Genomic DNA, 19,443 nt, shown 5'->3' on the forward strand with positions numbered 1-19,443 from the left:
CACTACTTCTTCAAGACTGTATGGAAATTCACTACTTCCGTGTGCATTTTCTTTTACTGCTCAGACTTTGTGCATAAAATTGTTATTAATACTGTGATGAATGATCAGGACTGTCTTTATGGACTGTGAGAAAATTTTAGCTTTTGACCAACATTGCATCGATAAGTGTGTGCATTTGATATATTTGTTAACGTTAATATACAAAATTTTTAAGAAATATGTATTGGTCAGTGCCCAAAACAATTTGTAAATTTTTTTGTGGGGAGCATGGGGGCTATGTAAGTAGGCTGTTTAGGTTTTTATATTGGTAACGCAACGTAGCGCTCTGTATGAAAATCACTGGTTGTGCTGTGTGCAGTCTGTGGCTGGTCGGCATTGTTGTAATATTCTTGTATTGTAGTGTTGGGCAGTTGGCTGTTAACAGCGCGTAGCGTTGCGCAGTCGGAGGTGAGCCGCCAGCAGTGGTGGATATGGGTAGTGAGATGGCGGAGTTTTGAGAGTGGATGATCTGGACGTTTGTCCATCAGAGAGAATAAATTTGTAAGACTGGATGTCATGAACTGTTATATATGTAATGACTTTTGAACACTATTAAGGTAAATACATTGTTTGTTCTCTATCAAAATATTTCAATTGCTAACTATGCCTATCAGTAGTTAGTGCCTTCAGTAGTTAGAATCTTTTATTCAGCTGGCAGTATTGGTGCACGCTGTATTGCAGTAGTTTGAGTAACGTAGATTTTTGTGAGGTAAGTGATTCATGAAAGGTATAGGTTGTTAGTCAGGGCCACTCTTTTGTAGGGATTATTGAAAGTCAGACTGCGTTGCGCTAAAATTTTGTGTGTGAGTTCAGTGAATGTCTGAGAACGTTCAGTTTTTCTCAGCTGTTTGAAAATCAAATAATGTAGAGGTTTTCCACCACTGTCATTTATAAAAATTTTCTAAGGGGACGTTTCAAAAGGACGGAGGTGATACACAATTATGTTCACACAGTGCACATCAGTCATGGTGCTCTAGATTACAACAAAAGACCCCATGGAAGCCACGATAAATATCCTCTATGGCTTAATAATGCCCCATTGGCCTGAGTTCGTGACACAGTGCATGTTTCGTGCAGCCGTTCACATAGCATGTCGAGACACAACCAATGACCTAATGTAACGACAAACATCCGGCCATGTTACACAGTTCCATTGATCGATTCTCTAATTTCGATAATCCCATGCCCAATGCAATAGTAACTCAGATGTCATGTTGTCAACACGAGTAGACGGGGAATCGTTTGCTTCAAAGCAGCATGTTCACCAGCGTGCGCTGAACAGTACTCTCCAAAAGTATTCTGCTTATACAAGATTTTTACTCGTTGTTAGGTCTGCCTGATATCGCCGTCTGTCGTTTCGATAATGAAGTGTGGAATTGCAACGCTTTGTTATCTACTTGTGTTTTAGTGTCATTTCAACAACTTTCTGTAGATTCTCACCGGAGTTGCATGCGGACAGCTTACCACCTTCGCTATTTTCGAAATTGATGTTCCTAGTCATCTGGACACAGCAATTTGCCCTTCGAGAGGGTCGCTTGCGCCATGATATTTCCCCCATTGGAATGGTTACCCTTATGTCTCCACTCCACTTTTATGTTATCCTTGCCACGTCGCGCTCCCGCACTACAGCTAGTGGTATTGAACTTCGAAGTGGCCAGAGGTCATAATATTTTAGTATGTTAGTATATATTGTGCATGTACTCATATATCGATTTTACATCCTTGGAAGGTGCCTGAAGATTAGGCAGTTATGCTCTGAAATCTGTAAAACGTATATTGAATACAGTAAATGTTATGATGCGAGTCGCCAACCGCTATGTTTGGAGGAGCAAAATGTTATGTCTTCGTTGCTAATGATAGATGTGGAAAGTGGCCGAAGGTATCCGTCGCCTTAGGAATATGGGCAGCTAAGCAAAAGATTAGCTGACACAAGTGCACTTTAATAATAATAATAATAATAATAATAATAATAATAATATAATAATAATAATAATAGTTCCCGTGGAGGCCCGGGAAAAGAATAGGCCTCCAGTATGTTCTGCCAGTCGTAAAAGGCGACGTAAAGAACAAACCACTAATAGGGCTAACCCCCCCCCCCTTTTAGTGTGATTAGTTGGTTCAGGACAGAACCAAAGAAGCATCAGACAAGCGCCGTCATGGTCAGGGACGACGCTTGAACCCTATGCCCGCCCACAATGGTAACGACACTGCTAGCAAACTGGAAAATGATTCAAATCCAAATAGAGGTGTTTTGCAGGATATGCTTCCTGCAACCACCCTAGAAGGAAAACAAAGACAGAGGATGAGATGGTCAGATGAAGTTAATCGACACCTCATGTTCTGTTATTACCAAGCAACAAACCTAGGAACCAACACAACTGGATACAGATCACAAGTATACACAACATTTATTACCAGATACCCAGAATTAAAATTTTTAACAGAACAACGACTAGCTGATCAGATCCGTGTAATAGTAAAAAATAACAGGATACCCCAGTCAGAATTAGAAAACATCAAACAACAAGTACAACAAATACTGGAACAAAATAATGTGCAATCAGAAGAAGAAGAAGAAAATACAGTAATGGACTCAAACATCCCAGAGCAAACAAACAAAGAACAACACGCATCAATTAAACAGTCAGAGGAAAACGAAATCTTAAGACAGCCACCAGAACAAGCACAAATAGAACACGAAGTGACACACATGTTAGATATAGAAGAAAAATTTCAGCTGACATATATAGAATACAAAGACACAAATTCGGACATTAGACCATTCTTGCATAGACCGCCAAATAACCCACAAGTCGAAACAACAATAAAAACTATCAACACAATCATACACAACAAAATAAATGAAAACACAACTATGGAAGAGTTACAACTACTGGTTTATATAGGAGCACTCACTACACTAAATATACACACTAGGCAGAGATCAGAAACAACCAACACACAGAAGAAACCCACAAAACCAGCATGGCAACACAGGCTACAGATCAGAATAGAAAAACTGAGAAAAGACATCGGACAGCTAACACAATTTATAAGAAATGAAATGTCAGAAAAAAACGAAAAAGGATAGGTAAAATCTCACAACAAGAAGTGATAGAGCAATTAGAAGAAAAGAAGCAGAAATTACAAGCATTGGCCAAACGACTTAGAAGATACAAAAAAAGTGAAAATAGAAGGAAACAAAACCAAACAGTCAACACAAACCAAAAGAAATTTTACCAGACAATAGATGACACACACATTAAAATAGACAATCCACCAAACATAACAGACATGGAACACTTCTGGAGCAACATATGGTCAAACCCAGTACAACATAACAGGCATGCATGGTGGATACAAGCAGAAACAGATACATACAAGATGATACCACAAAATGCCTGAAGTGATAATTTTGCAACATGAAGTCACCCAAGCAATTAATTCTACTCACAATTGAAAAGCCCCTGGAAAAGATAAAATAGCAAATTTCTGGCTAAAGAAATTCACCTGAACACATTCACATCTAACTAAATAAATTTAACAGTTACATTGCAGACCCATACACATTCCCTGATACACTTACACATGGAATAACTTATCTGAAACCTAAAGATCAAGCAGACACAGCAAACTCAGCTAAATATCGCCCCATAACATGCCTACCAACAATATAAAAAATATTAACTTCAGTCATTACACAGAAATTAATGACACATACAACAGAGAACAAAATTATAAATGAAGAACAAAAAGGCTGTTGCAAAGGAGCATGAGGATGTGAAGGGCAACTGGTAATAGATGCAGAGGTGACATATCAAGCTAAAACTAAACAAAGGTCGCTACACTATGCATACATTGATTACCAAAAAGCTTTTGATAGTGTACCCCACTCATGGTTACTACAAATATTGGAAATACACAAAGTAGATCCTAAATTGATACAGTTCCTAAACATAGTAATGAAAAATTGGAAAACCACACTTAATATCCAAACAAATTCAAATAATATCACATCACAGCCAATACAGATTAAGCATGGAATATACCAAGGAGACTCATTAAGTCCTTTCTGGTTCTGCCTTGCTCTGAACCCACTATCCAGCATGCTAAATAATACAAATTATGGATACAATATTACTGGAATATACCCACACAAAATCACACATCTGCTATACATGGATGATCTAAAACTACTGGCAGCAACAAATCAACAACTCAACCGATTACTAAAGATAACAGAAGTATTCAGCAATGATATAAATATGGCTTTTGGAACAGACAAATGTAAGAAAAATAGCATAGTCAAGGGAAAACACACTAAACAAGATTACATATTGGATAACCACAGCGACTGCATAGAAGCGATGGAAAAAACAGATGCCTATAAATATCTAGGATACAGACAAAAAATAGGAATAGATAATACAAATATTAAAGAAGAACTAAAAGAAAAATATAGACAAAGACTAACAAAAATATTGAAAACAGAATTGACAGCAAGAAACAAGACAAAAGCTATAAATACTTATGCTATACCAATATTGACCTACTCATTTGGAGTAGTGAAATGGAGTAACACAGACCTAGAAGCACTCAATACACTTACACGATCACAATGCCACAAATATAAAATACATCACATACATTCAGCAACTGAAAGATTCACATTAAGCAGAAAGGAAGGAGGAAGGGGATTTATCGACATAAAAAACCTACATTATGGAGAGGTAGACAATTTAAGAAAATTCTTTATAGAACAAGCGGAAACTAGCAAAATACACAAAGCAATCACTCATATAAATACATCGGCTACACCACTGCAATTTCATAACCACTTTAGATCACATAACATCAACAGATACGAAGAAAGTAAATTGGAAAAAGAAAACACTAGATGGCAAGCACCCGTATCATCTAAAACAGCCACACATCGATCAAGACGCATCCAACACATGGCTAAGAAAAGGCAATATATACAGTGAGACAGAAGGATTCATGATTGCAATGCAGGATCAAGGAATAAACACCAGATATTACAGCAAGCATATTATTAAAGATCCCAATACCACAACAGATAAATGCAGACTTTGCGAGCAACAAATAGAAACAGTAGATCACATCACAAGTGGATGTACAATACTAGCAAATACAGAATACCCCAGAAGACATGACAATGTAGCAAAAATAATACATCAACTGCTTGCCTTACAACATAAACTTATAAAACAACATGTTCCCACATACAAGTATGCACTACAAAATGTACTGGAGAACGATGAATACAAGTTATACTGGAACAGAACCATTATAACAGATAAAACAACACCACATAACAAACCTGACATCATACTCACCAATAAAAAGAAGAAATTAACACAACTAATCGAAATATCCATACCCAATACAACAAATATACAAAAGAAAACAGGAGAGAAAATTGAAAAATACATCCAACTGGCGGAGGAAGTCAAGGACATGTGGCATCAATAAAGTTGACATTATTCCAATTATACTATCAACTACAGGAGTCATACCACACAATATCCACCAGTACATCAATGCAATACAGCTACATCCAAACTTATATATACAACTACAGAAATCTGTAATTATTGACACTTGTTCAATTACCCGAAAGTTCCTAAATGCAATGAAACATATACCGTACAGTTAAAAGGAAGTCACACTTGATCAAGGTCCGTGTCACCTTCCATTTTTAACCAGACATAATGTCTGAGGCAAGAAAGAAATAATAATAATAATAACTTTATTCAACATAGAATGGTACACTGCACATGTACAAAGAAACAGTAATGATTACAGTTATTAGTACAATACACAAGACACATTCTTCTGAATAGGTCATTAATTTACAGCAAAATTACTGTAAGATGTTTACTGATTTCTATTTACATAATTTTACAAAGCATTTGTTGTTCTTCATATAAGTATGGTACTCTTCTAATGTGTAGAAAGGCTGTTTTACTAAAAATTTCTTAAGCTGATGTTTCAATTTAATTGCAGGAAGAGCCATGACGGCAAAAGGCAGTGCATTAGTTAGTTTTATACCTGCGTACTGATGCTCCTTTTCGTAAAGTGCTGTTATGTGGCTACCGATGTAAAATCTTTCTTTATTTCTAGTATTGTAGTGGTGGAAATCCGAATAAGTGACTGGGTGCAGTCTTTTCACAAGAAATATGGCTTTTAGAATGTATATGTTTATAACAACTAACACCCCTGTTTCTGGAAACAAGTTGCGACAAGATTCCCTATATTTTGCTCCACAGATTATTGTCACATCTCTTTTTGAAGAATGAGTAACTTATCTAAATTAGTTTTGCTTGTTTCCTCCCGAATTTCAATACCGTAATTCAAGTGAGAGAAGAAAAGACCATGGTATGCAGTCTTTAGGACTACAGTGTCTTTACACGCCAGCCTTGGTGGCCGAGCGGTTCTAGGCGCTTCAGTCCGGAACCACGCGACTGCTACGGTCGCAGGTTAGAATCCTGCCCCGGGCATGGATGTGTGTGATGTCCTTAGGTTAGTTAGGTTTAAGTAGTTCTAAGTTCTAGGGGACTGATGACCTCGGAAGTTAACTCCCATAGTGCTCAGAGCCATTTGAGTCTTTACAGAACTTGCTAATAGTACCGATTGTAAATGTATTTTTTGACAACTTAGTTGCTAGGGAGTCAATATATATGTCCCATTTCAGGTTGCTTTGGATTGTTAGGCAGAGGAATTTTACACTAAACTCTTTCTTTACTAATTCGTTGCCAATGTATAATTTAATTTCATTATTCAAACTACATTTGTTAAACTCCATAAAACATGTTTTAGTGGCGCTTACATTGAAGTGGCTCTCATTAAAAAATCAAAGGCTTTTTCCAGGTGTAGGTATACACCCGCCACACGTTCCTTGCCTTCGATACCCCGTAACACCTCTTCAATTAGTTGAGCAGCTGCAGTGCTAGTTGAGTTACGTTTTAGGAATCCATTTTGATTTTCAAACATCAGGTTGTGTTTGTTAAGAAAGTTTATAATCCTGTTGTATGTAACATTCTCAACTATTTTGGAAAATACAGAAAGGATCGAGACTGGTCTCTAGTTTTCTATTTTTTTTTATTGTTACCTGTGCTATTTTTAGTCTATCTGGAAAAGTGCATGATACTATTATATTGTTGTCTGCTACAGACAGAGGTACAGACACATTTTAGGTACAGGCTTTTAAAACATTAATATTTAGGCCATAGTGTACAGCTGAATCGGAGGGTTTTAGAGAGCTAATGATGTTCATTATTACTGCACAGTTTTTGGGGGCTAGATATATACTATGGTCAGATGCATTACCTTTATAACTGTAGTGCATGTTTTTATGTTTGTCATTTATGGCTTCCCCTACGGAAGAAAATATTCGTTAAAACTATTTACAATTTCCAGTTGGTCTTTTATGAGCATGACATTATGGTTAATAGTAAAGTCCATACAGGATTTGTCATTGCAGGTTCTAAAACTATTTAAATAAATATATTTTACTCAATTTGTTACTGGGGAACTGTTACGACAACGTGTGTCAGCCGTGGCTAACTATAAGTAGGAGCCCGATTCGAGCGTGCGTCTATGTACACTGAATGTTTGCCGGTAGAGCTAGCTATCAGCAAGTCGGTGTAACGTTCGGCGCCAACTAGCAACACGGAACTAATCTCGAACTAGCAAAAGGTAGTCAGGCGCCCGCCACTTATAACACCGTCCTTACGGTGTTACTTCATCAGCGGCCTGGAAGTTCTTCAATAGTCAGGTCATTCTATTGTTGGCGAAGTTCAAAGCACCGCTCGCCGTGCCCGCAGGAATCTCCATTGAACCGCCGGCTCCGGCACTACCGATAAGCCACAATACTACAGTAAACTCTCTGGAATGGGTAAAGAAAGAAAGAGGAAGAATGTTTGCTTTCTTCCGTGAAAAGTTTTAATTACTGAAACTGCCTTTTTTAATGATAGAGAAGCGAAACTAGGTTATTTACTCCATACAGTGTTCTCACTTGTTAGTTTAATACACTTAAGAGCAATTGTGCGAGCTAGGCAGGGGAAGCTTCCTGACTAAGCGTAACTTTGGCGTACCAAAAGAGATGAGATTTAACACAACTTTAAACCAGACTACGGTGGCCATTCGTAAATTAGTGACGAGAACAGTGCAAATACTATATTTCTTCTCCCTCTTCCCCCTCCCCTCCTCCGTCCGTCACCTCATCCTCTGAGTAGCATTGTTTGCAACTTAAATGTGCATCAACGGAAATTTGGAGGAAAACAAATGTGAAGTATTAGAAATGCTTCTGCAACTCAAGAATGATAAAAATCGAAAGTGAAGAAATACTAAACGGAAAAGGTGACAGAAGAAGTTTATTGAAGAGTGTGGCGTTCGCTGTGTAATTCAGAGGTTTGGTATTTAACTAATTTGTAAATGCAAATGATAATCTTATTTTATTAATTGAGTAATTACTAAATAATTTTTCTCCCAGCTAAAGACTTGATCAAGTTGCTAAAGAACTCCAAGTTAACGTCGTGTTAAAGTGTTGTCTGTAAGTTGTGTAAGTGTCACTAAATCACAGTTCATACAACGGATTCTATACAACTATGGATTATGATGGAAACAGTTATCTTTAGCAAAATGATCATTAAAACCACCGAATATCAGCCGCGCACAACACTGACGTATGTTAGCAGAAACAATATTCTTCGCAACTCGTGCGTAATTAATTTCGGCTCTATACATTAGCTAGAAAAGTTTGTTATAACGATCGTGCTATGAACACTGTTTTTAAAGAAGCAATCTGATTCGAATTATTTTCATTAAAATGAGTTCGGAACCACCGGTGCACATTTATTTTTACACATTTGTATTACGTTCGGCATTTATGTCTGCAGAGTTGCGTAATTTGAATTTGCTGCTGAGATAATTGTTAAGATGGCAGTAGACAATTGATAGAGACTTTCTATTGTTAGAGCAAATAAGTAAATATTTAAAATGTTTAATAAACGCTATAAACTATACTTTCATATTGTGCAGTATTTAGACCTCATCAAGCAAACATTTGATTTGTTTCTAAGGAAAGCACAGACAAAAACGCGATACAAATCGCTATCATCAATGGCTGCGCTCGTTGCAGCGGAAAGAAAAACTTAACACAGATAATGCTTACTGAGAGAGGAATTAAAGTTACAAATAATTATTCACTCATGTTTATAATAATAATGAACTCTATTTTCAAGTAATAATTAACAAATAATTACAATTTCTTAACAGACCTCAGTTCGATATGCGTCAGCAACTTACAAAAGCCAACCAACAAAAGGTAAAAACAAAGGCAGACAAACGCAGATCATAAAAGGAATTTACAATTATTATTGTCTTTGTATGATACACATCGCTATGTCTAATTACATCATAGAATATTATATAAATAATTAATATTTATAAGTTTTCATTGTTTTTTCATACGTCGAATACATAATGTTTATAACTGTTAGAGACATAATTTCCTCTCGTCGCACTGTAGCCAAAAATTTATCTCGTGGATGTTACAAGAGCCCTAACGGAGGAAGGGACAAGTTAAAGGGGCATCTTCAGCTTTATCAAGGAACTGTTAAGTTTTCTCTTCGTGGAGAAGTATAGGGGGAAAATAGCACAGACAAAGACCAGAAGATGCACAGGAGATAGTAGAAAATGTAGGCTGTAGTAGATACGTAGAGCTGAAAAGATCAGGATAAGATACGATGAGACAGACGACAGCATCAAAGCAGACGAAAGATTAATGCCTTAACACTATGGACGTTTACTTCTCAGATGTAAATCTATGAAAAATGGACTAGAAAAAATTGTCTCAATAATGCTTTAAGGGAACACAGTTTCCCGCCAGTGCCGTAGGTACATTTACTTTAAGCTCCTAATTCATTGTCCCCTCTTTAGACAACTTATTCTTAACTTTCCTGATCGTCTTTCTCCTTCAATTCACAGATCTGTGACAGGTTATACCATCAAAACATTTTCCCCATTAATGGTGACTGTAATTACCAGCTTTTGCTCATGAACCAGCTGTTACAAAGGCTATGAGCTGCAGAAAGGGTTCTTTTTAATCGACAGGTACCAAGGGAGATTATTTTAAAAATGACAGTGAACTGTTAATATATGTATACTCGTTCAGTACAGCTTTAATCATCATTCTTACATGGTGCACTAGATGTTGACGATTTTAAGAGCATACAAAAATCTACATAAATGAACTCAGAATTTAACCTGTTACTACTTCAAATTAGTATAAAATTAATTTTAACCAACAGTGAAGACGTACATTTATTGGAGTTCATCTTTCATTAGCGTTTATCCTAACAATTGGGAGCACTCTTTTACCATTTTCGTATGCAATATTTATCATATTGTAAGCCTATAGGAAGAGTGGGGTATTCGTTTTACTTAATTCTATCTTATACTTCATCAGTTGCCTCTGTTTTCTGAACACTACGTGTTTTGCATGAAATCCATTCTCTTAGTTTGTCTGTGGGCTAAGGCGAATTATCTGCTCACTCCAAGCTTAGAAACGGAGGGCACAGGACAATAGCAGGGTGGGCGGGGGGGGGGGGGGGAGAGATGGAAGGAATCGAAGAACAAGGAGATAAATGGTGGCAGAGAACCCCAGCGCTTTCTGTCTTGACGTACGTGTCTTGGAGCACGTAGGTGGAACGATCTTTCCCGCAGAATTAGTGGGCGACAATTTCCACTGGTTGCTGGAAAATAGCGGTAGAAGCTTAGTATTTTACCTAGGAAATCTGTTAGTTGAGACGGACGAAAAAGGGGTCCGTAGGGTATGCTTTTTGATGCGAGCTGCTGTTTTGCACCCGGAAGCTAGGTTCGTTATTTACCGGAAAGTACGCCAGAAGGTGCGCCCTCTCCGAAGTGTTGAGGAGGGAACGACAGGCAGTCGAAGAAGGGGCGAGCTACAGTCTGGATGCTGTGGGGCTGTGGGGACACTCCGTGCAGATGCAACACGAGACAATGATGGCGAGAAGCAAAGCAGCTGCTTGCTGGCACGCTGCTAGTTAACTCGCGATAACAGCTTGTCCATAGTTACAGTTCTTTGTACCAAAATCCTTCCGAATCTCTGAAATCTTGGTCACGCGTTTGTCATCAGGCAAATTCTTTACAACGCCCTGTTCTAGGTTGACCAGTATGTTCGTTCCCTTGCTTCAGTAACTGTAAAACGTGTCCATTTTTCTCTCGCTTTGCTCTTGTCCCGCGCACACCGGGTAACGAAATTTTAGGTTTATCAGCACCACGAACCTCTGACAAGGGAACCTCCCCATCGCACCCCCCTCAGATTTAGTTATAAGTTGGCACAGTGGATAGTCGTTGAAAAACTGAAAACAGATCAGTTGAGAAAACAGGAAGAAGTTGTGTGGAACTGTGAAAAAAAAAAAAAAAGGAAAATATACAAACTGAGTAGTTCATGGGAAGATACGCAACATTAAGGACGATGGGAACGCAGGAGCGCCGGGGTCTCGTGGTAACGTGAGCAGCTGTCGAACGTTAGGTCCTTGGTTCAAATGTTCCATCGAGGGAAAAGTTTAATTTTTTATTTCAGTTTATGTGACAAACTCTTATGTTTTCATCACTTTTTTGGGAGTGATTATCACATCGAGAAGAAAACCTAAATCGGGCAAGGTAGAAGAATCTTTTTACCCATTCGCCAAGTGTACAAGTTAGGTGGGTCGACAACATATTCCTGTCATGTGACGCACATGCCGTCACCAGTGTCGTATATAATATATCAGATGTGTTTTCCTGTGGAGGAATCGGTTGACCTTTGACCTTGCGATCAAATGTTTTCTGTTCCCATCGGAGAGGCACGTCCTTTAGTCTACTAATCGCACGGTTTTGCGATGCGGTCGCAAAACATAGACACTAAACTTAGTACAGTGAACAGAGATGTCAATGAAAGAACGGACAGATAATAACTATGCAAAAATAAAGAAAGTAAAATTTTCAGTCGAGGGAAGACTTGAACCAAGGACCTCTCTGTCTGCAGCTGCCCACGCTACCACGGGACCACGGCGCTCCTAAGCTCAAGTTCTCCAATATGTTGCTTATCTGCCCCATGAACTACTTAGTTTGTATATTTTGCTTATTTTTTCACAGTTCCACACAACTTCTTCCTGTTTTCTCAATTGATCTGTGTTCAGTTTACCAAGGCCTATCCACTGTGCAAACTTATAACTAAATCTGAGGGGGGTGCGATGGGGAGGTTCCCTTGTGAGAATGAGTAATAACAACTTCCTCTCTGGTTCTTCGCCCTCAGCAACGCAACACACAGAATTGCCGAGTGTGGGGATCTTCACCTCCAGTCACCGTGCATGACGTGTCACCGTATGGTGTGGCTTCAAGGCTACGTTCATCATTGGCCCAATCTGTTTTGAACAGGTTGGCGCTCAAGAACCATAAACGTGCAGTGCGACTGGCCAGCGTTAGTTCGGTATGCTTCGCCACCATGTCATACCCGCCCTACAGGAGAGAGACGCATTGGACGGAATAGTTGTCATGCAAGATGGGGCCCCTCCTCAGATCGCTCGTGAAGTTCACCTGCTTCTCCGAAACACATTTGGAAATGATCGGCTGATAATTCGATCTCACTCCCTGTGATTCTTGGTTTTGCGGCTACCTAAAGGACAGGGTTTGCCAAGGTAACATTCCAACATGCGTCGATCTGAAGCGCAGCATGTCAAGAGAGGCACCCAGCAAACGTATGGACATGATTACTTCTGCTGTGCAGAATGGAGTCCTGCGCTCTGAGGTCCTTCTGGAAGCTGATTGGCGCCATATTGACCCCCTTTTGTAGTAGTAATGGTACCAATATGTCATGGCATCAAGGTGTTTGAGTCGAATTGATTCTGCATTATTTCTCTTCCCCATGTCCGTGTTATTAAAGCTACCAAGTTTGGTACTTGTATGGTAATTAGTTTCCGTATTATAACACGTTAAATAATGGAAGATTCATTATAACCACCGGTATTTCGTTTATTCGGTCACTTTAGTGGACAATAATATTGTATCTGACAAAAATCAACTTTGTCCTAGCATGGCATCCCAGCATTGATACATTATTGTTTTCTTTTGCTGACTATTGATTCTAAATATACAGCTACTCTTGCATTCTCACCTCCCATGATACTCAAAATGATGTAAATGTTGGTTATTTTTTATAATTAATGCGACGATGAGCGACTCTGGAATGAAAGGTAAGAGTTTCTCAATACTACAGTGACGTTCTTCAAACAAGATTGATAAAAATGCGTCATTCCTTTTTTTCTAACTGTGGAATTCTGGAAGTGAATAAACCGTTCTGGAATCTCTGCAGAGAATAGCACGGAAGAGTACTTTGGTAAAATGAGTTCAAATGTTCAAATGTAGAATTTCCAAGGGTCCAAATTGCTGAGGTCATCGGTCCCTGCACTTATACACTACTTAAACTAACTTAAACTAATGCTAAGAAAAACAGATACACCCTTGCCCGAGGGAGGGGTCGCGCAGTCCGTGACCTGGCGCCACAAACAGTTCGGCCACTCCGCGAGTCTAAAATCAGTAACAGTTAATTCGAATAGTAAGTTTCAGAAGACACATTTATTTTCAGACAACCATAATACAAGGTAGCTGCCACACAGTAATTTTGAAATAGTACAATCTCTTGCTGCAGTGTTTTCTGCGTTATGTGTGTGCACTCTTGTGTGTTGAAACGCGTACGTTTCATATGTATTCATTAACAGCGATGGCGAGGCATGACAGAATCTCTGACCAGAGTTATTTATCGTTGCTAGTCTGCGCTTGACCGCGCGAGAGTTCAGTTCGAGAGTAGTAGAGCGCGGGAGACAGTTGTAGTAGCGCGCAGGAGACGGTAGTAGTAGCGTGCGCGAGACGACAGAAGTAACATGTTGCGAGTCGGCAAGAGCAGTTGCGAGTTGCACTCTGTCGGCAGTAGTTGTAGCGAGTGGACGGTTGTACTGAGCGGGCGTCGCCGTGCTCTCCCTCCATCTCTGTTCACGGTTCGGGACGAGGTATTTTGTTATAGAAGGTAATGAAGCAGCATTGCGCTCAGCTAATAACATATGTTAATTGTAATTAATTTGTTCAAGAATTGCCCCAATAATAATTTTTTATAATGTAAATCTTTTAAAGAAAAGTAATCATTTCAATTTAAAGAATTTTTGCACCCTTTTGAAGAAAAAGATTCATTTCAATTCAAAGAATATTTCCTATGCATTTCCTCCAAGAATAAGAATTAAATATACGCCAGCATTGCACGAAGCTGTGCCAAAAATAAGAGCAGATAGACATACAGTTTTACTGAGGTAAGAATTTATCAGGTTTGATTATTTCACAGGGCCGTAGGTCAGCGCTGCTGTGCCTATAAAATTTATCAGGTTTAATTATTGCTGTTCAGATGTTACATTCAGTTCATGATTCATTATTTAATTAACATTATTGAGGGTTATATGAGCAATGTTCATTCGTTAATGTTTGTGGGGAGTTTACATTTGGGCCATTATTATTCTTTAATTTTGCAACGAGGTTACGCTTGGCTCATTTTTATTATTCACTTTTGTGAGAAGACAACATTTGGCTCATTTACATTTTTACTTAACATTGACTTTCATATTTTTTGCGGGGAGGTTACACTTGGTGACATCCGGACCAGGATCGTATTTCTTTGAGAATCTTTTGAGAAGTAGTCAGATATCTGCTCTTATTTACTTAAGAATAATTAGCATTTGGCGCAACGTTTTTACTAATATTGTGACTTTCTCTAACAGATCATCGGCAATTCGTTGCTCTTTGTTGTATTTGTTGGATTTTGCATTGGCTTTGTCTCATTTGTGAATAATTGTGACTAGTGTAAAAATGCCGCGAAAGACTGTTAATAGTACATCGCGAGGTATAATGAGTGAAATAACTGATTTAAATAACTTCACCGATAGTACTTGTGACACACAGTGTATTGATGACAATCCTCTGTTTACTGACAATCAGTACGTACCAACCACTTGTAATGATTTTGATCCTAACGTTGCACAAACGAGTTCAATTGTGTCCTCTGTTAATTTGACGACAATTGACGATGCGGGGCGTTCTGTTGCAATGAACGCTGCCCAGATCAACACAACCGGATTGCAAAATTTACGTAATGAACAGACAAATTTCTCTAATGAAAACGAACAGTGTAATCAGAATGCGTCGGATTTATTTAATTCCGATTTAGTGACCGACAGTGTACATCCGATTAGCAAACATTTTCAAGAATCGCAGAATGTCCAAATGGATACACAAAACGTGACAACTGCAGACACGGCACCAAACAGCACAGTGAATAGAGTAGGTAATATTGGTCTGGATCAAATTATGGCATTATTGCTACAAATTAGTGAAGATAACAAACAATTTACGGAAAATTTCAAACAAATAGATAACAATTCCAAACAACAGAATGAAAAACAGGACAACCTTAGTGAAAAGTTAGACAACAATTCCAGACAGTTAAATGAAAAATTAGACAACCATTCCAGTCAGGTTAGTGAACAGATTAGAGGCGTTGCCGGGCAGTGCCATGATACGAAAGAACAATTACGTGAAGAAATACGGTTTGTACTAGGAAAAGTAGTGGGGAAATTAGATCTGTTGCTCAAGAATTAAGGGATTTGCAAACAGCTGCAACAGATACACTTAGAGACGAGATTAGTGCAGTCGGTAAACAATGCTCTGAGACGGCAACACAATTACGCGACGAGTTTAAGTTAATGACAGCAGAACTTTCGCGCACAATGGATGCAAAGATAGACGCGAAATTTGAACAACAGAATAGTCAAATTGACGAGCGTTTTAATCACCACCTACAAAACAGTGATACGCGTTTCCGTAAATTTATACAGGAACAAAATAAAGTAAAACGACAAGTCACGGAAACAATCACTGCACAGAGACAGGAAGACAAACGTAAATTGTTCGCGAAAGCAAAAACATACGTAGACAACAATATTGCTACAGTATCCGACGAAATTAATACCATTAAACAGTTGAACACAGAATTACGTGATGAAATTTTTGATCTTAAATCAAAAACAGATACGCACACAGTAGATATTCAAACAGTGACCGACAGACTCGAACAATTAGAAATAACACAGGATTCCGATGACATAAAAGCTGACGTTAAAAAACTGAACGAAACCACACGTAAAATGCAAAAACAGATTAATGCCTCTGACACTAAAACCAATGATCAGGTAAAAATACTGACTGAAAAATGTGATGAATTGGCCAGTCGTATTTACGTTATAGAAAATAATAATGACAGCAAATCAGATGATACTGCACCGATCTCGTTTAACCAAACACCTGAATTCCAAAATCTACAACAGACAATCAGTGAGATAGATTCGTCTAATAATACATTACGTAGAAAGTTGTCAACCTTACAGCAAGAAGTAACAGAGATAAAAAATATTTCAGTTAATAACACGTCACAGAATACGCCACGTTGCGAGCATTTGTCACACTCACACAGCCAGTGTAACCTAAGCAATTTACAGAGACTACGCGACTTAAAATCCGAAAAGCTATGCGACTTAAAATCTGAAAAGCTACGCAACTTGAAATCCGAAATGATACAGACAAACAGATTCTCACACAAACCCGAACGTGTTCTCAAATTCAGAGACGATACAGATTACGAGCAATTTTTATTCCGTAAGAAAATCTAAGGAATTTAATAATGGCAGAACACAGGTACACACTTTGAACTGGATACGTCGATTTATTTTTGTACTTTCACCACCGTTACCTGTAATGCAGAAACTGGAATTGGACTTGATACTACAATTTCTTTCGAATTTTTACCGCAATTGCCTGCAACGCAAAAGCTAAAATTTATTTGTAGCACGTAATAGACCTCAGGGGATTCATTATGCTTTAATGAATTTGTGCCGTAGCGTGCACAGGGCCCCGAGCCGTAGTAGTGCTGTTTCATCTTTAGTTTTCTGCACTGCTGCCTTCTCTTCTACTATCCTTTATATCTATCAAAACAGCTCTTTTACTATCGCTCTATCTAGTATTAAGAATGAGTAATGAAAACTCGATATGACAAATTTTACCGAAGTGACAGTTCTCTTTAGACACTCCCGAAATGACGACTATCGCCGTAACATTAATAACAGATATTTTCGTAATCATCAGTATGTGTAAAATTATCAGCAATAGCAAACGCATTTTGGCAACAATACACGTTTTTCTCCGCAACAGCATGAAAGCCAGCCGGTTAGCATACCTAACCAACAATGTAATGCACAAGGTCAACCAAGCTTTAATGTTTCTCCACGTGCACGATAGTCTCAGCTCCAACAAATAGTAACGCACAGCAACAAGGAAATAATTACGTGCAGAAAACACAATATTTCAATTCCTATCGCAATGCGCTGTATAGAAATGACTATCACGACAGACGTAAAAATAATGAGCAAAATTTTCAGTGTACATATAATAACAGTCGGTCTTACCAATAGCAAAATCATCCGCAAGAACATATTCTCATGAATGAACCAGATAGTAGATATCATCCAGAGCGTAATACGTCTGGAAGAAATAACAGAACAGTTCAAATAGTCGAAATGCCACAGAATCCTCCTGAAAATAATAACACGCCAGATAGAATTTGACTAGATACAGTAAAGGTTGCATCTTCCAGTAACACAAGCACTACTTTAGACACGCATAATCTTGTTCACGAAAATGTTATTTGAAACATGCTCTCTTGAATTCACCACTTTTATCGCACCCAGATCTTACCAGAAATTTTTCCATTGCCACCGACAGTTCTAACACCGCTTTAGGCGTACATATTTTCCAGGAAATTGAAGAAGATGGCTCTACAGTAATTAAAAACATCGCATTTGCAAGTCGCATACTGTCACCTGCTGAACGAAATTATTCTGTTACAGAACTGGAAACATTATGTGTTGTTTGGGCATTTACGAGATTTCGGAATTTTCTTTATGGAAGACATACCACAGTTTACACAGACCACAGAGCGATACAATTTATACTTTCGGCTAAATTTACTCACGACAGATTAAGCAGATGGAAACTCTATTTGCAGGAATTTTATTTCACAATTGTTCACATTTCCGGAACACAAAATATTTTAGCAGATGCACTATCCCGTTCTATCAGCAACAATCAGCAAGACATCGCAACCAACTTCTGCGAAGCAAGTTTCAGCGTCATGTACATTCAACAAGTTGCATTTGAAAATTTCATTTCATCGTCATTACAGGACATAGCACAAGAGCAAAGTAAAGACAATGTATGGAAAGAGATTAAACACCTTTGGCAAGATAGGAAAAATGTTACGATTAGAAACCATTACACTGTACGCAATGACATTCTGTTTCGCCGCTCTCATCCTGACAGCAACAATTGGTTATTATGCATTCCTGATGAACTTGTTAACAAATTAATCTGGTATACTCATTTAAGTTACGCACATTACGGAGCCAGAAAACGTTTTCTTATACTGAGACAGAACTGTTATTTTACCAACATGGAGAAACGTAGAGGACGAGTTTTAGCGTCATGTAAAATTTGTCAGAAAGCTATGTCAGCCACAACTTCACATATTCCTCCATTATATCCCATTGTACCTGTTAAATTGAGACATATGGCAGCTGTAGACATTTTTGGTCCGATTCCCAGAACTAATAGAGGTTTTTGCTACATCTTTGTCGCTGTTGAACTCACTTCAAAATTTGTTACCTTCACTCTGTTACGCAAAGCTACTGCTAAAACTGTTTCGAGAGCATTTGTGAAACATTTTCTATTTCATGTAGGGCATGTGATGAAAGTAATTTCTGACAATGGATCACAATTTCGATCTGCTATATGGACACGTGTAAGTAGGCTGTTTAGGTTTTTTTATTGGTAATGCCACCTCTGTATGAAAATCACTGGCTGTGCTGTGTGCAGTCCGTGGCTGCTTTGCATTGTTGTAATATTCGCCATTGTAGTGTTAGGCAGCTGGCTGTGAACAGCGCGTAGCGTTGCTCAGTTGGAGGTGAGCCGCCAGCAGTGGTGGATGTGGGGAGAGAGATGGCGGAGTTTTTAAATTTGTCATGAACTGCTATATTTATATATGATGATATCAAGGTAAATACATTGTTTGTTCTCTATTAATATCTTTCATTTGCTAACTATCCCTATCAGTAGTTAGTGCCTTCCATAGTTTGAATCTTTTATTTAGCTGGCAGTAGTGGCGCTTGCTGTATTGCTGTAGTGGGAGTAACGAAGATTTTTGTGAGGTAAGTGATTTAGTGATTT

This window comes from Schistocerca piceifrons, chromosome 1, assembly GCF_021461385.2.
Source record: "Schistocerca piceifrons isolate TAMUIC-IGC-003096 chromosome 1, iqSchPice1.1, whole genome shotgun sequence".
In the NCBI taxonomy this organism is placed as follows: domain Eukaryota; kingdom Metazoa; phylum Arthropoda; class Insecta; order Orthoptera; family Acrididae; genus Schistocerca; species Schistocerca piceifrons.